A 25,092-nucleotide genomic window follows, 5' to 3' on the forward strand; every position below is an offset into this window, starting at 1 on the left:
ACAAGAGATGCATTTAAACATTCTAAAATAAATACTGTTTTTGAAATTATGTTAGGAAGCAACTTCATTTTCTAGAGGTCCAAGCTATAAAGGACAGCTCTTGAGCACTATAAAGGTTCTTATTGTGGCTAATTATTTTCAAAAGAATCAGAAGGAGCCAAACAACAAGCTCTTACTGAAGCACAGTACTCAACTTGGAAAATTTTAAGCAGTTTTGTTTATACCAGCATGAAGGTTGATGTAAACCTGGGACAGCTTATCTTCAGTTACCTGAAGCAATACCTGTGAAGCAACACAGTATGAAAACAGAAGAGTAATAGTGCACAAGAATGTGCTATTCTTCAGACCATCAGCTTTTTACTGTAGTGTGTCAGTCCTGCACAAGAGCATCTCTTCATGGAGAGCTGTGAGTCTGCAAAAGTCAGTCCATATAAAAATGAGCATCACAGTTCAGAGACAGTCTGCACTTACAGGGATAAAACCTTGAAAAGCCAAGGATCACATAATATATTTACATTGTGTATTCATTCACTTCATCTGGAAGAAGGAAAAGTTTAATAACTGAAAGCTAGACTAGGGAATCCAATCCATCCAGATACTACGGAGGGAGAAGACTGTGGAATATCAATGCACTTTGAAATCAGTATCCTGGTAGACCCTGGTGTATTTGTGATGATTTGCAAGTAACCTGACAGTGCGTGTCTTTGTAGATATGAAACAACACTGACATCGACTTTGAAATTTAAATGAAAGAAACAAAGTTCTTTTAGATGCATAACCTTGGTGCATTGACTTACTTTTTCTTTATAATAGGTTAATTACTTGAACAGGTATTAGTTAAATAGGTTTCTGGTTTATTGCAAAACAGAAACAACCATGTAAGGATCCATGTTCTTGAGCAGTTACAGCATATTGCTTCTCACCCTAATATACATACAAGCTAAAGTAAAGTGATTTAATTGTCTGGGAGTAAATAATTGTTATTCAGGAAATGCTTTGTTTGGCCTGTCCTGTTGCCACTGTGGAATGTAAATCACAAAGCAAATAGCACTATAGTCTTGTTTGTTAGTGTGCTGTGTGTGGTGCACACAGCAAATGCGCAAGGGCGGCTCTGGTAGCCAGTTAGGAAGCTGCACTGGTGTCCAGTGTCTCCAGTGCAATTTCTTTGTAACAAAGAGTTGTATTTGAGCAGAAGCTTTCAGTGAACCATTCTGTCTTTTGCAGCATCTTGGGTTTGCTGTTGTATGGCATCTGCAGATTAGTAGGGAGCTATTCAATATGAATAGGTTTATTTTATCAGTTTAAGTGTTTATTAAAGAAAGTTCCCTAGTATATGATAAAATCTTTATTCAAAGCTATGAAAAAGTGGTAGAATTTGATGATCCTTCTAGTGCATTTGATACAAAAACATTTCACCTTTCCAACAAAGACCAGTGCTGCCCTAATTACAAACTGTTACACTCTAAATAATAGAATTTAATCTTGTCTAGTCTCAATATCAGCATTTGCTTTATCAGTCTTGTGAGGTGGTGTATGCTGGAAGGGCATTCAATTTCATGCCATTTTTAGCAATTTCATTGGCAAAGAACATAAAGTCACAATGTATTTAAATGGAAAATGGAGATTCTCAGTAAAAATTCTGAAGATCTCATTTGAATTAGCATATAGGTCTCTGTGGGACATGAGTCTGTGTGTAATCCTAGGTCTTTCTGTAGCAGCATCCTTCAATAATCTCCTCCACATTGCTTTGTGGAAGAATAATGAGTTTAGTTTTACATTTGGCACCTGAGTTCCCTATTCAATAATTGAAGTAAATTCACAGTGTAAAATACACAGAATTGAGATTGTCCAGGCAAACAGAGCTGAGGTGAGCTCCACCTGTTAGCCAGAGCTAATGAGCAAGGTATTGTGTTGTGAGTAGCTTAAAAGTTATTTTTTCCATAAAGCCAACACAACAATGCCACAGTTAGTGTCATTTGTGGTGGAGAGGGAGGACCAGTTGCACTGCTTTCTGTGGCTTTGCCAGATTCAAGGTGTGCTCAGAACCAAGTGCAAACATGTTGGGGAAAACATGTTGAAGTCCTGACATCAGTACAGGTATGAGCACATGTGCAATGAAATTGATTGTTTCTTCTGCTATAAAACGTGGCAGGGTCCCACTGGAGGAACGTGCTCTGGCAGGAGGTTGAGTGGTACAGAGAGACTTTTCTCACATGATCCCAAACCTCCAGGTGATCTGCATGCTTTCCTTTTGTTCTTAAAACCACAGCTGTGGCAAGGTGCTGACTGCTGGTATTGTCCTATGTGCTGATATGAGGAGTGCATGTGAGCTATAGAGGAATATTTGCTTACCAGTATTTCTTACTTTCCTTCTTTTCCTTTTTTTCTTTTCCTTACCTGCAACACAAGGGAATAAATCAATAATAAGTGAGAAAATACTGCTTGGGTTTATTGTTTAATTCCCTCAGTGCTTGGTTTCTGGAGAACATAGGTTTCGTTTAAAACAGTCCCTAAGCAACAATCTGACTGTAATTCATGCTTCCTTTTCTTACCAAGATACAGGAAGCCCTAGGTCTTCACAGAGATGAGTCTTTCTGAGACTGAAAATATATCCTCATTGCTCTTAAGTGTGCTCGAGATGTTTTGTCACACTGAACAATAGTCACGTCTTGGTAATGGCAACCTGACTTCCAGAAGTATTACATTTGCCCTAAAGTCTGTTTTTTTCACCATTTTTTTTCAAAAGTTGTTAACATGAGAGCAATAACCAGCTCCCTCTGAGAATCTGGCTATTTCTTTTAAGTGCCTCCATGGGAAATAAAATATTTTCAAAATCTACCTCCAGTCTGTGTTTGATGAGCAGGCTGAACATATAATTCCCAAGCTGCTGTTCAGGCATCTTATTTTGTGTCTTAACTGCAGAAATCACTGAAATCAGGAGAGGTAGGAATGCAGCTGGTAATTTGTGCTAGCCAGTCTTTTTAGCTCGATGGACTTAAAGAAAGTGCCATTTCAGTTTGGTAATATGAACAGTTAAGCCTGGTTTCATTACTGCTTGCACAGACTTTTGTGTGAAAGAGATCAGATAAAAGCTGGAATTGTAACTGCAAATCAGAAAAGGAAAGGAAGTCAGAGCAGGAAATGGGCATGTCATGTCCCATAATTTGCCAGCACTTCTTAATCCTCCATTGTTGTAAACTTCATATTCTATTTCTGTTTATCCATCCTTTTCTCCAAGGCTGCAAACTCAGAATAGCTTTGCTTGTGCTATCCCCATCTGTCCCAGCTGTGTGCTATTTCTGAGCGGATGATGCCATTTGCAGCATGCTGCCATACTGTGTGACTTCTGCAACAGGCAAATATCCACCAAAGCCTGTGGGGGCAACACCAAAATTTATTACCCTGCTGACCTCATTCAGCTCTCCAAGAGTTGAAGGTTAATGCACTAATTTATGGTATCAGTCTACCTTCTACTGTGGTACTGTTTCAAAGTGCCTTCTGCATTTCAGGGAGTGTCTTGAGTTCAGTACATTTAAATCACTTTTATATGATTTTAGGTTCAATAAGTAAATTTGTTGCCAATATAAAATGTCTTCAAGTATTTTGGGAAGAAGGTTTGATTTGAGCTGGTGTTCACTCTCGGAAGACTAATGGGGCCACTGATCCCATTAATTTGTTATTGACCCTTAACTTCCTATGATGGGTCAGGCATCCTTACTTTAGTTCCAGGACAAGTTTACCCAGTGAATGAATTCTCATCCTGTTGTATAATATCTTTCTTTAGTAAAGTTCCATTCATCTTTAGTGTCTGATTTTAACAATCTCTATTTTGCATCCAGTCCTACATGTGTATAATTTGAGCTATTATAGGCAGGTTACACAACTTTGCCAGGGTTCCATACCACATCCTGGTGTCTCCCCAGTACTGTAATATAACTGCCAAGAGATCTGTGTTTGTGCAGTCATAGATAATATCTTTTTCCAGCTTAATCCATCTTGGGTCATGGCTTTTCTAGTTCATCATATAGAGACATATATTAAATGTTCTGCCGAGCACTTTAAAACAGCCCAGCCTGCTTCTGGAAAGAAGAATGCTAACTCCAGGAGACTTGGCATTTCTCTAAAAGTGCTTGTGTTGTGGAAGCGCTAAAACACAAGCTCAGTCAGTAGTATGCACGGAGATACAGCTTACTTGGATCACTTGGTGGATAGGTAATTGATGGTCACACTCAAAGAGTTGCAGTCAACAGCTCAATGACCAGGTGGAGGCCAGTGACAAGTGCTGTTTCTCAGGGGTTGGTACGGAGACTGGCACTGTTTAACACCTTTGTTGGTGACATGGACAGTGGGACTGAGCACACTCTCAGTACACCCACAGCACCAGGCTGTGTGCTGTGATTGACACTCTGGAGGGAAGGGATGACATCCAGAAGGACCTTGGCAGGCTTGAGAGATGGGTCTGTGTGAACCTCATGAAGTCCAACAGAGCCAAGTGCAAGGTTCTGCACCTGGCTTGAGGCAATCCCAAGTGCAAACACAGGCTGGGCAAAGAATGGATTGAGAACAGCTCTGAGGAGAAGGACTGTGGGGTGTTTGTGGACGAGAAGCTCAACATGACCCAACCCATGCTTCTGCAGCCCAGAAGGCCAACCATGTTCTGGGCTGCACCAAAAGCAGCGTGAACAGCAGGTTGAGAGCGATGATTCTGCCTCTCTACTCCATTTTCATGAGAGCCCAACCTGAAGTACTGAGTCCAGCTCTGCAGTCTCCAATATAAGAACATGGACTTGCTGGATCAAGTCCAGGGGAAAGTGAGGAAGATGATCAGAGGGCTGGACCACTTCTCCTGGGTAGACAGGGTGAAAGTGGTGGAGCTGTTCAGCCTGGAGAAGACTCCAGGAAGATTTTATTGCAGCTTTCAGTAGTGACAAGACAATGGGGAATGGCTTCAAACTGAAAGAGAGGAGGTTTAGATTAGATGTTAGGAAGAAGTTCTTTACTGTGAGGATGGTGAAGCACTGGAACAGGTTGCCAAGTGAGGTTGTGGATGCCCCATCACTGGAAGTGTTCAAGGCAAGACTGAATGGGGCTTTGAGCAATCTGGTCTAGCGAAGATGTCCCTCCCCACATCAGGGGGTTCTGATCTGGATACTCTTCAAGGTCCCTTCCAACCCAAACCATTCCAAAATCCTATCATTCTATAGGTGTTGTCATAATAATAGAATTCCTTGGTTTTCCATAATGCATTTCTTTAGCTTTTTGCTTTCCCTGTCCCCCTGAAACAAAGAGTGTTTGCATGCCTTCCTTTCTGCAAGAAGCTTTTCAAGAAGGACCTCTTTTGACAACTGAGAAGAATGCTATGTGCTGCAACAATGCCTTATCAGCCAAGCCAGGGTGACTTTTTGTCAGGTGTCTACTGTCTCTCCAAGCAGCTTTTCATTCTGGCTTCCCTGGTTGTCAGCCTGGCAGCCAGAGCTGTGGTGAAGAAAGATAGTGTAGCTGTGCTTCTCTGTCTGACTGTAACATTCCCAGCCCAGGGTACAGTGCCTCATCTCCACCACATTGAAGAGACTAACAAAATTAGGAGGGGAAGGAAGGAGTGAGTGAACTTCTTCAAAGCTTTATGACAATTGGTCTTTAATCTCCAGACAACCTCTGCCTTTACTTGAAAATTTGTGTGTCTTCAGGAACCTGTCAGTCTAAGACAGTGAGCTGGTTCAAGGTGGAAACCTGTGCTGTCTCCTCTCCTGCTTCCCTGAAAGAACGTTTCCTGCACCATCCTGCCTAGGGCTGAGGTGCAGTCCTACAAATGCAGGTTCAATATGGCAAGGTACTGCACAGCACCTCCCAGCCCACCTCCCTGGTTTGTAAATAAAAGCAAAGTGTGCCTTCATTGTCATTTGCCTGTGCATTTGGAACCCCTTTAACAGACGCTGCTGCATGTACCATCTGTGCACCCTACGAGCGTGTTGTGTCCCCCGACGCTCCCTCATCTGCGTGGCCTGAAGGCAGGCAGCACATTGCTTGTGTTCAACAGCTCATGCTGCCTTCTGTGCTCAGTGCTTTGTTGAATTGCTGCTGTCCTGTCACGCAAGATGCCTTCTGTCTTGACTCTCTTTTCAGACTGGAATCTTACCTGGGTAGGGGAGAACATGGCCATCCTCATCTGGCTGTTGGGTCCAGTCTTTTGCCTTGCTGCTAACACTTCTAATGGCCCAGATTTTCTTATAAACTCTTCTTCCAATAAATTAATCTTGTACGTTTATGTTTTCTAATGGGCCTTTTTTTATTAGGAAATCATACTTATATACAAACATACAGTAAAAATGTGAGAAAGACATACCTTGCTGAAAGCACACTGACTGCAACTTAAAAGGCTTTTTTAAGCCTCTATTTTAGTTTCCATATGCTTTTTATCTTTTGAACTACAGAGAAAATTTCCTCTGCTTTGAGGAAGTTCTGTAATTTAACTTCTCGTTTCCAACATCCTCCTGTGTCTTTTATCTCATGTCTCAGAATTTTAAAGAATTTCATTAGCCACTTTAAGGACATTGCTTTAGCTGGAATCTGCTTTTCTCTGTAAAGCCATAAAAAATATTTTAAAGCCTTGTAGTTCTTAGAGTGTCTCTTATAAGGGCTGTATTTCACATTTCAACCAAAAGTACTCGTCTTGCTAAAGTCTACATCTTCCATGTAACTCTTGGAATGAAAAGCATTTGAAGGGTTTCCAGGTTCCAACTCGGTCTCGTTTCTGAGGACCTTCCCAGCTCCTTCACTCTTCCCTGTAGGTCTGGACCTTCCTCTCTCACCCATGCTCTCCAGGGAGCTCTTGCTGCGCACCCCATGCCATGATCTCTTTGGAGTCTGAGCAAAAAGGAGAAGATGGTCTCAGCTGGGGGCTTGTTCTTCACATTGTCTGCATTTCTTCTGCTTCTTCCCTGGAACCTCTACCTCCAAAGCATGTGCAGTTATAGTACCAAATTTTCCAGGTGTCTTTGGTCTTGTGTTCCGGTGTAACTTCTTGGAATAGCTTGTCTTCTCCAAAGGCTTTGCTTTCACTAATACTGCTTAGCTGAAGATTAATAATGATCTTGTAGTCATCATGCTTCTTATTAAATATTGATATTGTGGTAGCACATAAAGACTGTAAGTGAGGTCTAATTGTGCTGATTTATTCAGACCAGTTCCGAGACCTTTGGTACTACTAACTCTAAGCTAGCAACCCTCCTACGTGTCCCTGTCCTTCACTGTCATTTTCCTTGGTCAGGTCAGCTCATGAAATGGATCCCTGATTCCCTGGTGTGGAAACAGAAGAGCCAAAAACTGCAGTGTGCTGACAGCTTCCTGCACTTGTTCTCTCTTCATCCTTTCTTTGATTTATTCTTAAGTTTTCTAAAAGAAGGGGACAGGGCAGCCTGTCTTCTGAATTCCCCTGCAAGTTTTTGCCTTTATCAGTGTGTCTTTTCTATGTCTGTTGATTGTAAAGATCGTGAGGCAGCACAGGTGAGCAACTGCCTACTTCCCCCACACGCACAATGCAAATTGCTTCTCAGCTCAAACTATATAGCTCAGCTGCTGCCTGTGCCTTATACATGTTGAAGAATTTTAATATCTTTGCCATTTTTTAAAATTTAATCTCCTTTAATCCTGGCAGCACTGTAAAGTTCAAAGATGTTCTACATTATGTGCGGGTAGGATTATGGTTTATTCGTTAGTAGAAGGGAAAGATTGATTTTTTTTTTTTCCCCATTGCATCCCTGGTAGTTTTTTCTTTGCTGAAATCCTAGTTGGTGCTTTTTTTCTCTGCTCAGCCTGACTCTGCACTAGGTGAAGGTATAACATTCAATACAAAAAGTAAATGCCACAAGTCCTGTTGAAAGCAGAAAACTATCATTACTCTTTCTGTGACAGATGTGTAGTATTTTGAATCAAGCTATGCAAGGTGATCTGCCTTTACACCATCCACTCTCCTGTTAGTCACTGTGTTATCATCTCCAGTTTTCATTGTTTTAATGGGTGCTCTGGTCTAGAAGGAAGAGAATTTTGGATCTAGAGCAAGACATAAACTTGTCAATAAATATTCCCTTCTTGCTTTAGGATTTCCTTAAACTCGTAAGGTCCAGTTGTCAACACAAATCTGTCATCGTAGGCAGGAAACCACTCTAAGGCAAAGCAAAAGAAATTCTCAGCTTGAAGTGCCCCCAAACCCTTCTTATAGTGATAGGAGCGCTGCAGGATGTGCTTCGCCTTGTCTCTCTGGGTGATTGAAAAGGAGCTTTGTTGACAAGCTACAGACCAATTGTTTATTTTAAGAAAGTGGAACAGAATACATTGTTGCATTACAGAGCAAACTCATCTAGCAGAAGTAATGAAGGAAATTCTGAAATAACATAATTTTCTTAACTTTAGGGGGTTTTGTTTGTTTGTTTGTTTGGTTTGGTGTTTTTTAGGGGGAAGGTGTGGGGTTTTTTTGTTTTGGGTTTTTTTTTTTTTGTTGTTTATTTTTGTAATAGCTGAAAGTCTTTATTAGGACTGTGCTGAAGGTAGGAATCTTTTGTTCATAGCCTCATGTTTTGTAAGCACTAGACAGCACAAAAGACAAGGGAGCCCTGGTCTTACAGGTCCTTATAGGTCCAATGACTTCTTTTGCACAAGCACATTCTCTGTTGTGCAACTATTTCTGTATATCAAAGAGGCTCTTAGGGCTAAAAACCCTTTCTGTCCTAGTCACAGCTCAGTTGAGCCTGTCTGTAGATTATGATTACTAAGATCTGACATGGGACCAAGAGTCTTAAGAATTGCAGGGGTTCTGTCTAGATTATAAAGTGGATGTAAACTATCCATGTAAGGACACAGAGCAGAATTGGATGCTTCAACGTTTGGAAAAGACACAAATAGAAAGTCTGGTGCAACTCTGAGCATGTCCAGAATTTATACAATTAACATGGTAAGTGAGGATATATGGACATAAGAAAAGAGGAGGAAGTACAAAAATAAACCTTTCAGCAGTTCAGTCTGGAAAGTCTTCTGGCATGATTCAATGACTGGTAATTAATAAGCAAGGAAGATCCAGAAAAAGAAGGGAAATATGAAAAAAAAAACAAAAAAAAAAAACCAAAAAAAAAAACCAAACCAAAAAACACCAAAAACAAAAAAAAAAACCCAACCCAGCGAAAAGCAACAGCAAACAACAGTGAATGAGTTCAATAAATTATGAAAATTATATGGCCATGCAGAAGAGTAAGGGGGTAGACCCAGATGCCTAGGGTGGGGATTATCTATAGTCAGAAACCTCTGGTGTAACCTATAACTGAGTTTGAAGATGATTAGAACATGGATGATTAGAACTACAATTGGAGCATGGTCACAGTGGTCTCAGTTATTCTGAGTATGGCTTTATGCAGCATCTGGAATTCACAAAAGCAGTCTGTGTGACACGAAAGCATCTGCAGATTCATGTGGAGGTTGTGTCTGGGCTGAGCAGGATTATTTGTGGTCTGTGTGCTGCATGCCTGTAAATAAGTCTGTGAGGTTCTGTGGGTGATCAAAATGTTGTCAAACTTGGTTCCTGGTGTCCTGGTTTTAGCCTCACCCTGCTGAGGTGCCCAGTAAAGCCACTATTGGCACCGATGCCAGCCCAACATGGATGTTTACAAGAAGGAGCAGAGGCCAGTTACCTAAGCTGTAGCCAGAAATATGAAAGAGAGGGATCTCAGACTCATAAGGGAAACTGGGGGAGCATTGTTTTCCTTTCTGAGGAATTCCCGTTGGTCAGGTATGAGGTAAGCTTCTCTTCTGGCCATTATCAGGTTCATGCCCTCAATACCTTACTCCTAAGGATTTTCATGCCAGCACTGTAAAGTTAAATAGTTCTGCTTTGTAACTGTTTTGCTTTGTAACTGTGAAAATCAAAACAGGCTAAAATGCACAGGGCTTCTCTTGCCAATGGGTTTTGTCCTTGGTGAAGACTGGTTTGATTGTTTGGTCCTCCATGTGGCGCTGGTGAGACTGCCAAGAGTGAGGCAGCCCATTAGATTCTGCAGTATTTAGATTTTTATTGTGGAGAGTTTTGACTGACTAGGAACTGTTGTGAATAAATCCAATTCACATTGAAGCTAAAACAATGAAGTTTTATCTGTTCCTTCTGATTCCTGAGCCATTCCGTTTCCCTTTTGCAAGTACTTTCAAGTAAAGAACGTGTGAAGTTAGAATTGTATCGTGAGCCAGAGGGACCCAAGCAGCAGGGGTGAGACAGTCATGCTACTGTGAACAGGGGGAATGGAAAGTGTGGCTTCTCACTATCTCCCAGTCTTTTCTAGCCTGCCACTTTCTTTCCCCTGTGTACAGTATCTGCCGTCTGTGTGAGTGTAATTTAGTGCTAATTAAGAAGTGAGTGGGAGCCATAAGCTCATTTCATTTAGAACCTGGAAATGGCCTCCTGGGAGCCCAAAGAGGGTACCGTCTGCTTTCTCGCCACAAAAGCTTCTCCACCTCGCTGCCGTTATTCTAACCACCAAGCTCCAGATCTCAAAATTCAATGCCAACTCAGATTTACGGCGCATTAAGCGACTGAATTAAATCCTCAGCATTCACTTGGCGTCAGCCTGACTGAGTAAAGGATTTCACGAGCTGGGGTGCTCTACAAGGCCATAATTTATAACGTTATGCAGAAGCTGCTCCTCTGAGTTTTATTTGGGCTTGCCGCAATTTCTTTTTATTAAGGCCCCAGTAGTATTTGTTGTTTTTCTGTTTGCTTTGATGTGGGAGTTTTAGATTAAATCTAAATAAATAAATGAAGTTTAAAATTACATTAGGTTTCATTTGCATGAGTTGGGGAGTGAAGTGCATCTTTCTTTCACCATATAAAACATTACAGACCCATTACCCATCACAGAGCCCTCAGTTGTTCCTCAAGAAAAATGACATTTCCCTCTGCGTAGAAAATACTTAAAAGTCCCAAGAATAGATTTATAGGAATATTTTAACCTTTTCTTTGATCCTTGAAATGTCATTGTTCTGTAGGCTACATTGCAAAACGTGACCTTTTATAGGAACCGTGGGATGGATTTGATCTTTGGAAGACGTTTTAGAGATAATGCACTACAGGGTGCAAAGAACTCATGAAAAAAGAACTGGAAATGGTTTTGTCTGCAGATATTTGTTTGTGGTGTACCTGGAGGACAAAAGGATTTTTTATGATGAGGCTGATACTTCAGGGACAACAATGAAGAAAATAAGATAACACAACATCTTCTGGTTTAATGTGCAACAGTTTTATTTTCATTACATTTAAAAGAAAAATGTAAGTAGCAGTTGTTGTTCACAAGGAGGATGCTTGCAAATTGATGTGCCTGAAATGTAACCATTTTTTATAAGCACTAGATGTTTGCTTTTCTGTGTGCACTTTGATTTCCTGACTGGCAAAACAAAGCTGAGCAGTTCTGGGAGGAAAAGAACTGTCAGTTTGCTTCAGAGTCGTGTTTGCCCTGGTAGTCGTCTCCTTCATGGTGCTGCAGCCTGGCTCTCCTGAGCCTGTACTCTAGTTAACTTACACCCAGCATTGTCCATGCCTATCTTGCAGAGACTGAGAACCGTGATATGTCACAGGCAGTCCTAGGGACATTTCAGGGAGGCCGTGGAGACCTGAGCAACATTGTCTTCAGAGACACTGGCCCTGAAAGGATTTCATACACACCTAATGTGCTGGAAAAAAAAATTAGTGTCTGGGAGTCACTGGCCTTTTTCAGTGTGACATGCCTATTGGGAAGTGATGGCTGGTGACATTTTGAATGTAGGAAGTGAAATGAGAAAAACAAAGATAACTCAATGGCAAGTTGCATCAGGAAAACGATGCACATGTATATTAAAGTAACAGTATAGGTTCCTTGTATTGCTCAAATAATTGAGCTGTTCCTCAGATGCTTTACACAGATGACTTTTTACAGGGTTGTCCCTCCACTGGGCAAGCAGGGTTCTGCATGGAACACACACCTGTCTGGTGTGTGTATGATGTTTGGTCTCTGTATGCTGCCAAAGACAAGTTGAAAAACACAAGTGCAATGGTATATGGATTTTTCTCTGATTCTGTGATAGTAGTGTTGAAACACTTAAGTGTAACGTAGTTAACCTCAAAATGCTTTGAACAGCTAAGAAAAACTTCCAGATGAGCATGGGATGTTTTGCTTGTATTGTAGGAAAAAGGTGATGATGTGCAAACCCTGTTGTCAAGTGAGTTGTCAGCAATATTAATGTGACGTGTACCATATCTAGCTGCATTGTGCACTCTGTTAGAGGTCATGAGATTATCAGAAAATCATTATAGCATGAATACGTTTTGTGCTTGGTGATTCATACGACACTGTGAGATCAGAAAGAGGATTGTGTTGTCTAGGGAAGCAGCCTAATCTGTGATAATCCAAGCATGTAGTAAATCATAAGAAATCACTGCATCTAAAAAATCCCCCACAACAACCAAAAGCAAACTTGTCCCCAGATGCATTTAGGGTTGTTTTCTTTGTCTTCCTCCTATATGTCATTAAACTATGACTGTAGGATAGTGTACTTACCTGTATTAAAGAGTAGGTGAGGGATAAGAAAGGCAGTATCAGATGCCTTAAGAAAAAATGCCCTAAGGAAAAAAAATTCTAGATGTTTAGTGAGACTATACTTCTAAGTCATGATTTGAATGCATGAGACACTATATTGCATTGTGAATTCAAGCCCTCTGTGCCAGTGCTTAGGAAGCATCTCCAGCTTGGTTCTCTGAAATAATACTCAGTAGTGAAGTGTTGCTGGGTTTGTCCTCTACACCTTGATGTGGGAGGAAGCACTGAACAGAATCCAGAGCAGAAAATCAGAATGAAGTTTCAAGTAGATATTAATGCGCTTTGTTGTTTTCGTCATTTCCCCAGAAGACTGCACAAAACAAACACTTCCCAAGATCCAAGGAGGCAATGAAAGTCTATGGCAAAGCCCCTTCAGAATTACTGTACCTGTTTTTCTCTCAATTGCATATTCTAAATAATTGCCGTTGTTCTATAATCCAGTGAAATTGATTCATCCAATTCTTAAATCTCTTTCCAGCTGGCACTCCCAAGGTAATCTGTGATACTAGGCATGCCATTCCACAGGCACAGTGAATCTGCCTGGGTCAGTGATCAGACTTGCCTTCAAAATGAGATGCTTTTGAGACTTTTAAGTGTTATTGTGTGTTTTTCACTCCACTGCTAGAGGAGGTTTGGGGTGAATATTCCCCAATGTATCTTTCTAATTTCTAGCAATCTGCATTTTAGGCATTTTCTGAGCCAAATACTCCATCTCAGCCATCATGCCTGATAGTCACTGATAGACCTGTCCTCAATATATTTATCTAACTACATTTGGAGCCATTTATACTTTTGACCTCCAGAGAAATCCATGGTCTAATTTCACAATTCAAGTGTGTGTTGTTTTAAAAAATTCTTTTTCATTTGTTTTAAACACGCTGCTTGATTATGTTATTGGCTGCCTCCTAGTTTGGGTGATATAAAAAATAATAAATAATAATCCCCTATTCAATTTCTGTATACCATTCATGGTTTTAAAGCTTTCTATCATATTCATCCTCAGTCATATCTCTTCCAAGCTTCAGAGATCTAAACTATTTATTTTGTTCTCATCTGTAAGCTGCTTTGTAACTCTCAACCAACAATTGCAACTATTGCAACAATTGCAATTATTTTGTCTAGTTCTAATATGTTCTTTTCAAGGTGAAAAAAAATCACAATTGTGCATAGTATTGTAGATATGTACTCCACATTGATTTATACAGTAGCATATTTAGAACTTCTTCCTTCCTTCTTGATTATAGTTCCTTCACGAGGGCTACATCCCTAGTTTAATTTCACAGCAGAAGAATGCAGAGGGATGTAATTGGAAAGCTGTGGTCTAACACAATCCAGTCAAGTCAGAAGAAGCCACGCTCTCCAGAATTGCACATCTGTAGCTCAGATCATGATTTATTATTTTCTTTGCTATGGTCTCCATCCATCACCCTTCATTTCACATTCTAATGATCTCGTTTCTTCAGTGTCATGAATTGCTCATCTAGAAAACTTACTAATGGAAGATGTCAGAAATGTAGGTGGATTCTGCTTCTCTGTTTCTTAGAAAAATTAACTCCTGGATGCCCTGCATTTCTGAGCTATTTGTTTTCACTTTGGATGCTGTATTTTCAAGGAGTTATTGCTTAATAATACCAAGGTGCTCTAGTTATTGCTTAAAAATAGCAAGTTGCTCTAACATAGGAGGCTGAGTGCCTAAAATTTGCTTTGCTGTATAAACTTAGTGCAACCCCCATCTCTTCAGCCAAGACCACTTTCCTCCTATTTTAAGAGGTACCAATCAGGGAGTATGAGTACAATTATATTCCTCAGTTATTTTGCGACATGAGCCACATTGCATGAGTCCACATATTAATTTAAGAGTGATTTTGTCATTCCCATCGGCATTTGGTGGGTTTCACCTCGCCTAAGCTTTGCCAGCCCTCCTTCCCACAAAAGGTAATCTTTGAGTTGAATGTTCAAGGGAGCATGAGTTTTGAAGACTGAATTTAATTGCTAAGTTCAGAATGTTATTTGTTTTCATACTGGAAATTACATCCACATCCCAAACCTTTTCTTTCATCTGTCACTTCACTCCCCACTCCAAACTCCACATCCTATTAAACTGATTGATAATCTCTTGTGCCATTGTTCTGAATTTAGGAAAACATGATCTTGGGGAATATCTTCTCAAGAAGACGTTGTTGGGAACCTGCTGGAGAAGTGCAGTGGGAGAGATATGCTTGGGAGGGAGTGACTGTGTCCTGGGCAGCTCAAGTTGCATCTCTCTAAGAAAACTCCAGCTAACAGAAAGGTGAACTTAGCAAACAAAAAGTAAAGCTTTCCAGAAGAGTAAAAGCAAGGTGCTGTATCTTGGACAATTATTATTATGACTGAGTCTTGTCCTGGAACTCTTGCAGGAAGTTGTGGCCCAGCTCTACTACTCTTGGAAGCCACAAGTTCCTTTTTCTCTTCAGCCCATTTGCTGCCAGTGACTCTGAAGATGGGCAGTCACAATACAAATGACCCACCCCTCTACAGGATATAGTTTGAAACCCACCACACTGCTTGCATATAGAACAACAGGCTGTGGAAAGCATTTGCAACTACTTTAAAGCAGATCAAAATTTTTGCATCCAGCCTCCTGACAAGTTCTGCTTGGAGAAAAAAGCAGGAAAACCAGATGTATCAAATTATAGGCTGAAAGTTCCTTGTATAGGTCTGTTTGAGATTTACTGTTGTCCAGTGCAAAAGCATGATGCCTGACTAGGGATCACAACAGTGAGTCTGCAGGGTGGCTTTGTCCCCAGTGGTGTAATGTCACTTGCAGTGATGAAAGAAAACCTCGCTGGCTGTGTAAAAAGACACCTGAACTTTTTGTCACCTTGAACACTGTGCTTATCCTAGCTCTTCTCTTCCCCTCTGAGCCTTCATCTCTGCTAAGGTTCTTAGAGCAATGTTTTTTGCAGGTGTTTGGGGAAGTGTTTTTTCCCAAGGACCTGTACGTGCTGTCATTTAGTGTAGCTCTGTGATGCACCTTAGAATATCTCCTCTGCCTTCACCTCACAAAGCCCAAATGTGAAACCCTTTTATCTTTCTTTCTTCCTTTTCTTCCTTTTCTTCCTTTTCTTCCTTTTCTTCCTTTTCTTCCTTTTCTTCCTTTTCTTCCTTTTCTTCCTTTTCTTCCTTTTCTTTCTTTTCTTCTTTTCTTCTTTTCTTCTTTTCTTCTTTTCTTCCTTTTCTTCCTTTTCTTCCTATTCTTCCTTTTCTTCCTTTTCTTCCTTTTCTCTTTCTTTCTTTCTTTCGTCTTCCCCTCTCCATGCTGACAGCAATGCACAAGTGATGCATTAGCAATGCATCTGAACTCAAGTCATGGCTGTCTGAAATTTCAGCCCTTATGAGAGACAGCAGACTGTGGAAGCCACAATTTTTTATTGTGCCCTAGGGTTGTTGTGAATGAATCATCAAAAGAGTATGATTCAGTTGTAGCCATAACGTTGTTTTTCCTCTGGTGCCACAGGCGTGGAAATGCAGAATTGATATGCTGCGAGTGCTGGTCACAGGTGCTGCCTGATCCCTTTAATGCACAAACTGTAATGGTTCTTATTTCTAGTGAATCTAATCCCTAGTATACAGCTCCTCTTCTCAGGCTAGGCTTAATTCAGGGACAGACAGTAATGTAAGGACTTTGCTCATCTGGCTCTGTCTCTTACTCAGATACTTCACTCTCCAGTGCCTTTTTAGATCTTTCCTATCAGAGCACAACCATCTCTGACACAGACACCAACCAAATGTGTTCAGACAGCCCATGCTGCAGGATTTTTGCTTGTTTCAAAATTACTGTCATCTGTGCTTCACCAGTGTGGGCCTGGAGACCATAACTGCATAAACAAACTGTGTCAGGGATGAAAAGGTGACAGACACAGGCACAGATTAAGACAAAGGACTAGGTAGTTCTAGAGACTTGATTTCTTACTGTAGCTCAGGTTAGCTTTGTCAGATTGTCAGTCTGTATGGCATGATTCATTCATTAGATGTTAATTCTGTGTCTGGATCACAGACTAACAGCATACTTGCCTGAATTCTTACCCTGATGCCAAACCACCTCCCCTTCCTGTTCCTACTTATAAAATGTGTTGTACTTGTGAACTTATGGAATTAAACCCTTCATTTCAAACCAGACGGTAGCTGCAAAAATCCTGAGGAAACATCTATGGGGAATTTTCTTTATGTGGTTTATGTTTCTTCCCTGCTTCCTTCTCCTTTGTAACTTCTGAGAGCAAAACAATACCTCTGTGGACATGTTTCAAAACAGTGAACAGGTTTCATCTCAGCGTTCCTCCTGTGCTTTGCAGACACAGTTCTGCATTCTTGTCTTCAGACCTAGGCTTACACAGTAATTGTATGAGCCTCTGCTCTGCATCTCCTGCCATGAATCAGCTTTACTACTGTTCATTATTTCTGTGACTGTCAGGAAGCTAGATGGAAGTTGCCTCTTCAGATCTTCTCATTCTCTCTTTCACTATTGGACATGACAAATAAATGAAGATCTCTTCTCCAGAAAGTTTACAGAAGTCCAGAGGAAGAGAGATGCTGTGCATGGTTGCACTGGCTAGAGGGCTTCTTGTTTGCCTGCCTTTAGCTGATGTATTGGGAAGGATTTGCTCATGGTACCCATAGAGGCAGGTCTTCCTGGAGTGGGAACAGGTGAAATGAAGCAGGAGGTAGAGCAAAGAGAGAGAAATGCAGTTTCTGTGTTTATTGTTGTAGGGTTCCAGTGTGAGCGGTTTATACTGAGCCTGAACTTCCTAGTGTGTGCCCTACCATGGCTCGATAGAGACTACAGGACTCTAGAGAGTCGGAGAGAAAGCAGGGGAACGCTAAGGAGGCAAGAGAAACTATGCAAAATTCTGAAATTACATATCATCAGTTTTTGCAGAGAAATCCTGTCTCTGCTTTTTGCTGCATTTGCATTACAATATAATATCTAATAATACTATGACAATAGTTCTCAAATAAAATGTTATAATGGAATATGGTAATTTGTATGCAAGTTTAGAAACATTTGTAGGATTTTAATATTCTTGTGCTATGTTTCCATATTTTCATTGTCATGAGGTGTCTGAATTGGACCTCTTACAGACATTCTCAGTAAATAATTTGCACTAATAATTTTGCAAGTAACCTTATTAGACATGTTCTTTCCTGAAGCTGAGGCAGCTAATGATGTACCTGATTTGACTATTCATACATATGCTGAATGCAGTACTCCTTAGCTGTAATTTAGGGAATGAGGTAAATAAATAGGGATCTAAATTAACCCTACATGTGATTCAACTTCCTTTTTCCCCCAGGGAAATAAAGTCCATCTCTGGTCTGTTACGGTCAGTCTGCTTATACTAAAATTTAAATTACGTTCTTTTAACTGCACTTGTTTTTCATATCTAGTTGAGCTTGACAACATTTTTTATAATATAAGTATGTTTGAGGAAAGGGATGGGATGTAATTACTTAACCATTTTCTCATGTAAACCTCTATTTTCTAGTAATGTTCAATGAGGAAACAGCAAGGGGGAGGCAAGGAGCTATTACAAGAAATTACTGTCTGAATCCTATCCTGCCTGTGGAAGATTTCTAGTTTAAGTGCGCATGCAGAAAATAGGAGAGGCAGATGCAAGTCCACCCTTTCAGGTCAGCGGGCTTTCCATTCTTAAAGAAAGTTACTTTCCTAACAAGTTAGAGAGTGTTTTGAGGCCAATGCCCTTAGTCATGCTTCTTCCAGTCTCGTGAAGGTACTGATGGTGAGAATCCTGAGTTGGCAGGGAGAGTGTTTTAATTCCACTTATTGTTCCATTATATGTTTAATTATTTCTGCACAGAAAAAAAAATGCTAAAAGAAGTCTATTCAAAAAAAACAGAGTAACCTAAATATATAGTACTCCACGAGCAGTTTGGAGATAAAAATTTGAATCTTTAGGGTCATAAAGCCTAGTTTTCTTCTATCCTTGGTGAATACTCTCACCTCTGAGCTGTTACATAAAATTTAATGCACTGACAGCTTTGTGAATCCAGCCATTCATTTTCATATTTTTTTTTCCTACTAAAAATCACTATAAAGGGCATGTTGTTTTCTTCATAGAGTGTTTCCTGTTGAGCAAGGCAATGGTTTCTGGTTCTGTCTTCTCTGTGCTGAAGGATTTGATACTGAACTTCAGTTGAAGCAGATCTTTTTCTCTGTTAATATTTTTTTCATAATATGTCTGTTTCAACATACTTGGGATGGTATTATTGTTATTATTATCATTGTCATCATCATCATCATTAGTAGTATATAGTTTAGGACCAGCTCTGGATTATTGTGAATGGGTCATGCAATGTTTGTTAAGCTAACTTAATATTTGGAAATATTTGCAAAATGCCACATTTGCAAAATTTCAGAGAGATCAGTATCTCTGTTAGAAAGCCATTCTGGGACCAAAGGTTGAATTCATGGAAAACCCCAGGTCAAGTCTAATCCAGCAAGGCGCAAAGACACCTGCTCAATTTTAAGGAATATGCAGTGTCCTATGGACACTTTTATGAGTCTTATGGTTTTAGGTAGCATTTTTCAGGACTGAGGTAGAACACTTGGTGCAGGACAAAATCAACTCATTAATGAGCTTGGTAGAAAACCTCCCAGGCATACTCAGCATGTGCTTTTTAAACATGTATAATTGGGTCAAATGACAACTAATTCCCACTGGAGTCTGGCGATGCCCAATGAACCCTTCCAGGATTATTCTTTTAAATCCTTCAGGCAGAAATATTTCCATGCCAATTTCTACTTCAAAACCTTTTGATTGTGGAGCTGTTCAAGAATAGGCTAATGAGAATTCTTCTTCTATGAGAATTTTTCCTGTTCTCCATATCCATCCCCTACCATCCTTCTCCCTCTTGCTTTCCTCCCTGCTTCTCAGCATACTGGAAAAGGTCAGAAGCAATTTGATCAAGTGTCCCAAGAAATGAGTGTCTTTGAAGAGGGTGCAGGACTGTGAAATTTGAATATGAGAGGTTAATCTTTTGAGGAATTGTTGGGTTGGAAATAGAGCTTTATAATGAAAAATCACCTTTGAACCTTACATCTAAGTATTTTAGGTTAAAGAAAAGTAAGTCCTTTCATTAGGAAGAAAAAATGCCTTCCTACCAAAGGTGTCTTCTTTCTGCCTTGCTGCCTGGATAATATATTTGGGCTGGGTTTTTTCCCATCCTTTGATACATACTCTACAGACTCCAAATGAATTAACAGTCCCAGAGGGCTGTCAAAATGCAGAAAGTTATAAATTAAAGACAGACTTAGCCTAAATTGGTGTCTGAATTAGTGAATGGATTGACACATGGCTGTGTTTGCTCTCTGAAGCAAGAGCTGTTGAATCTCTTCAGCTACTGACCTTACCCTCCCTCACCAGAGCTGCCTACTCTTTTCTTCAGTTGATAGTGCATAACAGATGCTGTATTGCTGTTGAAGTGTACATCATTCTTATCTGCTGGTAAAAGTTGCAAAGCTGTCTGTTTACTTATTGATACAATCTGAGACTTTAGTGGATCCCTGGCACGTGTTAGAATACGCTTTCTCCTTGATATCCCAGGAGGATTTGTCTACATTGGAGACTGAGCATCTTCACTTTTGCTATAGCTCATTTAAAAACATGCAGGAAGTCAAGCTGCAAAGCAACTAGTTAACTTTGCAAGTGGAGGGGGAAGCTTACACATACCAGTGTTGTGCATTAAATCTGATTCTGATTTGGGTTACACATTTCACTGTCAGGTGTTGGTCTTTTCAGTAGTAGCAGGATTCCTCCTCATAACTGAGATACGAGGTGAGAAATCCTCCAACACTTAGAAACAGGCTTTAACTCAAAGTGTTTGGTGCATTTCATTTTGCTCTTGGTTCTCTGATTTCCACAAATTCCACTTTAGTTTGAGATTCTTGGGTTGTTGAAAGCTGACACACGATGTGATACTTCTCCTAGAAAATGAAGGTGCAGTTGCCAGAGGATGGTATCAGCCCTCCCTCGTATGGGTCATTTAATGTGTCATCTCTGCTAAATGTATCTTCTCTGGGATATTTTTCATTCTTGACAGTGAGGATAGACAATCTGTTGAAAACAAAGGGGAATTATTTCTTGGGTTTTGGCAGTGAGGTCTCCCTTTGGTTTAGGACTGCTGAGCAGAACAGCTAGATTTTATCTCTGGATGAACTTTATTCTTCACACTCCTGTAGGAATACCTGCAGGCAAAGAGTGTTTAACTTCCAGCCAGTGACAGGAGAACACAGCGGATATCATATACTTTCTCTAGCTGCAGCCTCCTCCTGTAATAATACATAGTTGTCACTTTGTCCATGCTGGACTCTGTCAGCAGAGAACTAATAATGTCCAGCAAAGGGTAGAAAAATTATGATATCTGTTTTATTTTGAACAGTGTAGTTTGGCTTTCTGGCTTGCCTTTTTTTGGCTTTTTTTTTTTTTTTTTTTTTTTTTTGGCTTTTTGCCCAGGAGGTTATTTTAGTGCTTCTATAAGGAAAAATAAGTGCTCAGGATGGCAACTGCAGGGGGTGGATTGGTCACCATGCTCGAAGCAACTCGATAGAGCTGAGTTCTGCCGTAGGGGCAGGCTCCTGGTCCTGCAGAGCCCATTAAAAGGGAGAGGAGCCTCCTGAGTTTGCATAGCCAAGGGCTGAGTCTGGCCCCAAGCACACAAGTAGGCTGCTGGGGAGTGCAAGTCTTGGGATTTTCCCATCAGGCAGCAGCCCTGCTGTTTGGTGAATTCAACTTGAGGTAGACTGCAATTTAGCCGAATGCACACTGGTGCTTTGGGAGGGCCCAGAGCTTTAAAGTTTTGCTGCATTTAAACAAATTAACATAGTCATGGCAGCAAATGACTGTGATTTTTCCTAAATATGAACAAACTGTGGTCTAATAGAGACCTGCTATTTCTCAGAAGTTAAAATGTTGCTTCCCTAAATGAGGGCAGGGAGGATGATCAGATGTATAAAGAAGGAAAACATTGCCAGACAGTATCTAGGACTGGATAATTCACATGAAGATACTCCCTGTGTCAGAATCAAGTAATCTCTGTGATAAGAAAATAATTTTTCCCCAGCTCAGAGGATATTGAGTACCAAGATTTTTATATCCTCTTAAAAACAGCCCTTTGTTCCTATCAGGGCTGGTGGCTTATTTTTTTTTTCCATCGGACAAACATTGATTTTTCTTGCTGCAAAACCCTGCATTTTTAATGGAGCTTGAAATTAACACGATTTTTTTGTGGTTGTTGTTGTTTACCTCCTTGTTTGCACACCAACAACCTAAATGATGTTGGCACAGCTTGAGGAACAGGTTTCTTGAAGTTTTAGTTGAATGAAACAGGGAAAGCACAGCACAGCTTTTTCTCCAGGCACTACACAAGTAACAACAGCCACATGGTATTGAGGGGTGGTTTTGTGTATCTGTGACACTGATTGAAAGGCTTGCATTTTTTTAAGATATCTGGGATCCAGAGGGGATCTTTATCATACTCTGCTGGGATGAGTTCGGTGTGCTACTCATACAACCTTGAGGGAGCAGCTGCTGCAGTACCCTGTAATTCTGCTCCAGGAACCTATTCCTATGGAGAATCTATTCCCACGTTTTAGAGGAACCTTTTGTGAGGTCTGTAAATTAATCAGAGATATCTTGATTCAGAGAAAGTGGCAATTAAGCTGAGATGAATAGTGCTCCTAAAACTGTCTGTATCAGAATTCCCAGTCCCTCCCAACCTTATACATTGGGATGCTGAATTGGGGTGGTACCCTTGTACAAAGCCTTTGTCAATACAATAATCTACTCTTGTCCAGCTAACTTTTGCAGTTTCAACTGGCTATAAATTACAGCAATACCTGTTACAATAAGTTGAAAATCTAAATATCTGAGTATTTTTTTGAAATGTCACTGCTGTCCTTTGTCACAGTACCAGTTCCCCTTAATCCTCTCACTCAGAAGAATTCCTTGTAGTTAGAGATAATGGTCATACAGTATGGCTGAATTTCCTTGCTGTAAGTTTGATTAGATAATAATAGCAACAGGTTTCCACCTTCCTTTGATGTTCATATAACAGATTTTTAAAAATTATGTTTTAAAGCCTGTAACTAGAAATCATTAAAGATAAGATACTCCTGAGTTCTTGCACTTGGGACCTTTTGGTAATGTGGGTTATTTAAGAGAACTTTTTACCCTTCCACACCAAGAAAGGCTATGACTTAATCCTAGCTCTGCTGTCAGCAATTTGGATCCATATGGGCCTAGTCTCATTTTCTTAACCATCTATTGAATAAGATGTGATCATGCAAGAGCTCATGCTTGCTTGTATTGAGAGTGGGAGATATACACCACAGAACTATTCTGTATCAAACCTGACTGGCAAAGTGTCCAGAGTATTAAGTCAGCAATTTTCCATCAAATTGCTATCAGTTATTGTTGATCCAGTGTGAATGAAGGTCATGAATTAAGCAGAAAGGATTTGGGCAGTTCAGGGTCAAGATCTGTGCAGCTCTTATTCAGTGAGCAAGAGCTTCCTATCAAGGTCCTTGTTAGCTACTGCAGCTGGAAATACTTTTGAAATTATTCTGTTAATGTACTGTTCTACTTAGGAAAACGACTGCGCAGCAGTGTGACACTCTACATTTTGTGTTTGTTTTCACTCACTGACTTACAAAATCTGTTCACTTTCCATCTCCAGCAATGATTTTTCTTCCTGCCAGAGGCACAGACTTCACCTGGGATCTGGAAAAATCAATCTATGGCATTGTCATCACAGTGGAGCAGACATAAGGCAGGACTCAAGGCACATGTCCTAGAAGTGCAGAGCATCCTTATTGGTGCTGCACTGCAGATTCCAATCTCTTCCTCCTCTCTCAGCTCTGCAAGACCAGGAGTTGAAAATTTATGCATGTTGGTCAAGTCAGTAGGTTTAAAGCTCAGGAGGGGCAGGGAGCAGACATGGTGGATAAGACCACCATCTGCACTCAGCGCTGCCTTTTCTTGCTTATTCCCTTCAGTTTTCTTGGTGCAAAGCCCCCAGAGATGAGGCTGTACACCACAATAGAATCATTATCATGTGGGAGAAAGCCAAGAAATTTGTGGTCTAAGACAGCTCAGAGGAATTCATTTGGGGGTAAGTCAGCAGTCTTCTGTCAGTGAGATAAAGATGTTAATGAACCAGCACCTTTGTTCGATCAAGTTTATTGCAAGCCAGGATTAGAAAGCTTTTTTCTAAGGACTTCTGCATCTCTTGGCTGCGATGCTGTGGGGCTTGACTCAGCAGCATTCAGTGGCTTTCCCTGCACTATGTTTTACTCCTATTCATTTCTGCTCTTAAGATTGAAATGTCGTATTAGATTAAGAGTTCTACACATGTCAACACCATGAAAGGCTTCCCTTTCGCTTTAGCAGGAGGGGGGACTGAGGTACTGTGCTGCTGAGGGCGTCTGATGGAGTTTGGCTAATAAGATCTGATTTCATGAGGTTTGCATCCTATTAAGGCAAGAAGGGATCAGGCCTGTGAGCATGATAGAAAAGTGCAAACACAATAAAACTGCTCTTATGAATATTAATAGGCCTTGAAACAATACAAGGTAAAAATGGTGATGGTGGGGGTTGAGCAACTGCTATCTGGTGTAGCACAACAGCCTCCTTTTCACCTTACTTCTGCTAGCAGCTCATCACTCACAAACCCTGACACATTTGGGGATGGGGCTCGGGAATTTGATAGCTTCCCTGAACCCATTTCAGCTCTGCAGCTTGCAGTGTCTGTGTAGGTATGAGTGCAACTAAAGTAGCTGCTCCCTATGCACCAGTTGTCAATCTTCCCTAGCAGCCCTAACCAAGCCAAGGTCTGCTCTTCGGTTATCCAAAGCATTGTTTTTAAAAGTAGCTTGGCTTATTCTTTATAATCCCCTTCATGGGCGAGATACCATCCATGTCAATATCTCTCTGCATCTCTAACCTCAGTATAAAACGTTGGTGGGTAAAGCTCTCCTATATTTCCCTGAATTTCTTGGACTGGCTCACAGCCATGGCTCTGTCTCCCTCTGCATGGATTGCTTCCTCAGCTGTAGCTCAGGAAATTGCTGGTTTTGTTTTCGCATGATCTGTCCTGTGATGCACTAGCTTTGATGCTTTTTTGCAGTACTTTCACAAAGGAATCAATTAATGCCTGCCTGGTATCATCCATTGTAGTTCACTTTTCCTGCCTGCCTAGCAAAGAAGTCCCCTTCTTTGTGTATCTTTAGCTTTTGAAATGAAATGCAGATATGACCCATCCCAGATTCCCATGGCAGACCTTCCCTTAGCCCCATTTTATGGACTGAGACACAGAAGCAAAGGAAATTAGGATCAACAGACAGTTATGACTAAATCTTTTGCTTTGAGTGTGCTCCCATGAGTGACCCTTCCCAGCCGCCAGTGCCACTCCCATTTCTTCATGCAGCACATGG

At 40.7% G+C, this 25,092-nt stretch overlaps 1 protein-coding gene and 1 long non-coding RNA gene across 3 annotated transcripts in view; both read left to right on the top strand.

Moving 5' to 3' along the window:
• Positions 1-25,092, top strand: part of LOC137475810 (transmembrane protein 263-like) — a 198,532-nt gene that overhangs the window by 147,689 nt on the left and 25,751 nt on the right. The gene's annotated exons all lie outside the window — the stretch shown is intronic.
• LOC137475805 (uncharacterized) lies at positions 11,576-24,210 on the top strand. The gene is made up of 2 exons (XR_011000084.1): positions 11,576-12,062; positions 23,337-24,210. It is a non-coding gene; the product is annotated as an uncharacterized lncRNA (long non-coding RNA).

Source organism: Anomalospiza imberbis, chromosome 6, assembly GCF_031753505.1.
Source record: "Anomalospiza imberbis isolate Cuckoo-Finch-1a 21T00152 chromosome 6, ASM3175350v1, whole genome shotgun sequence".
NCBI classification, from domain to species: domain Eukaryota; kingdom Metazoa; phylum Chordata; class Aves; order Passeriformes; family Viduidae; genus Anomalospiza; species Anomalospiza imberbis.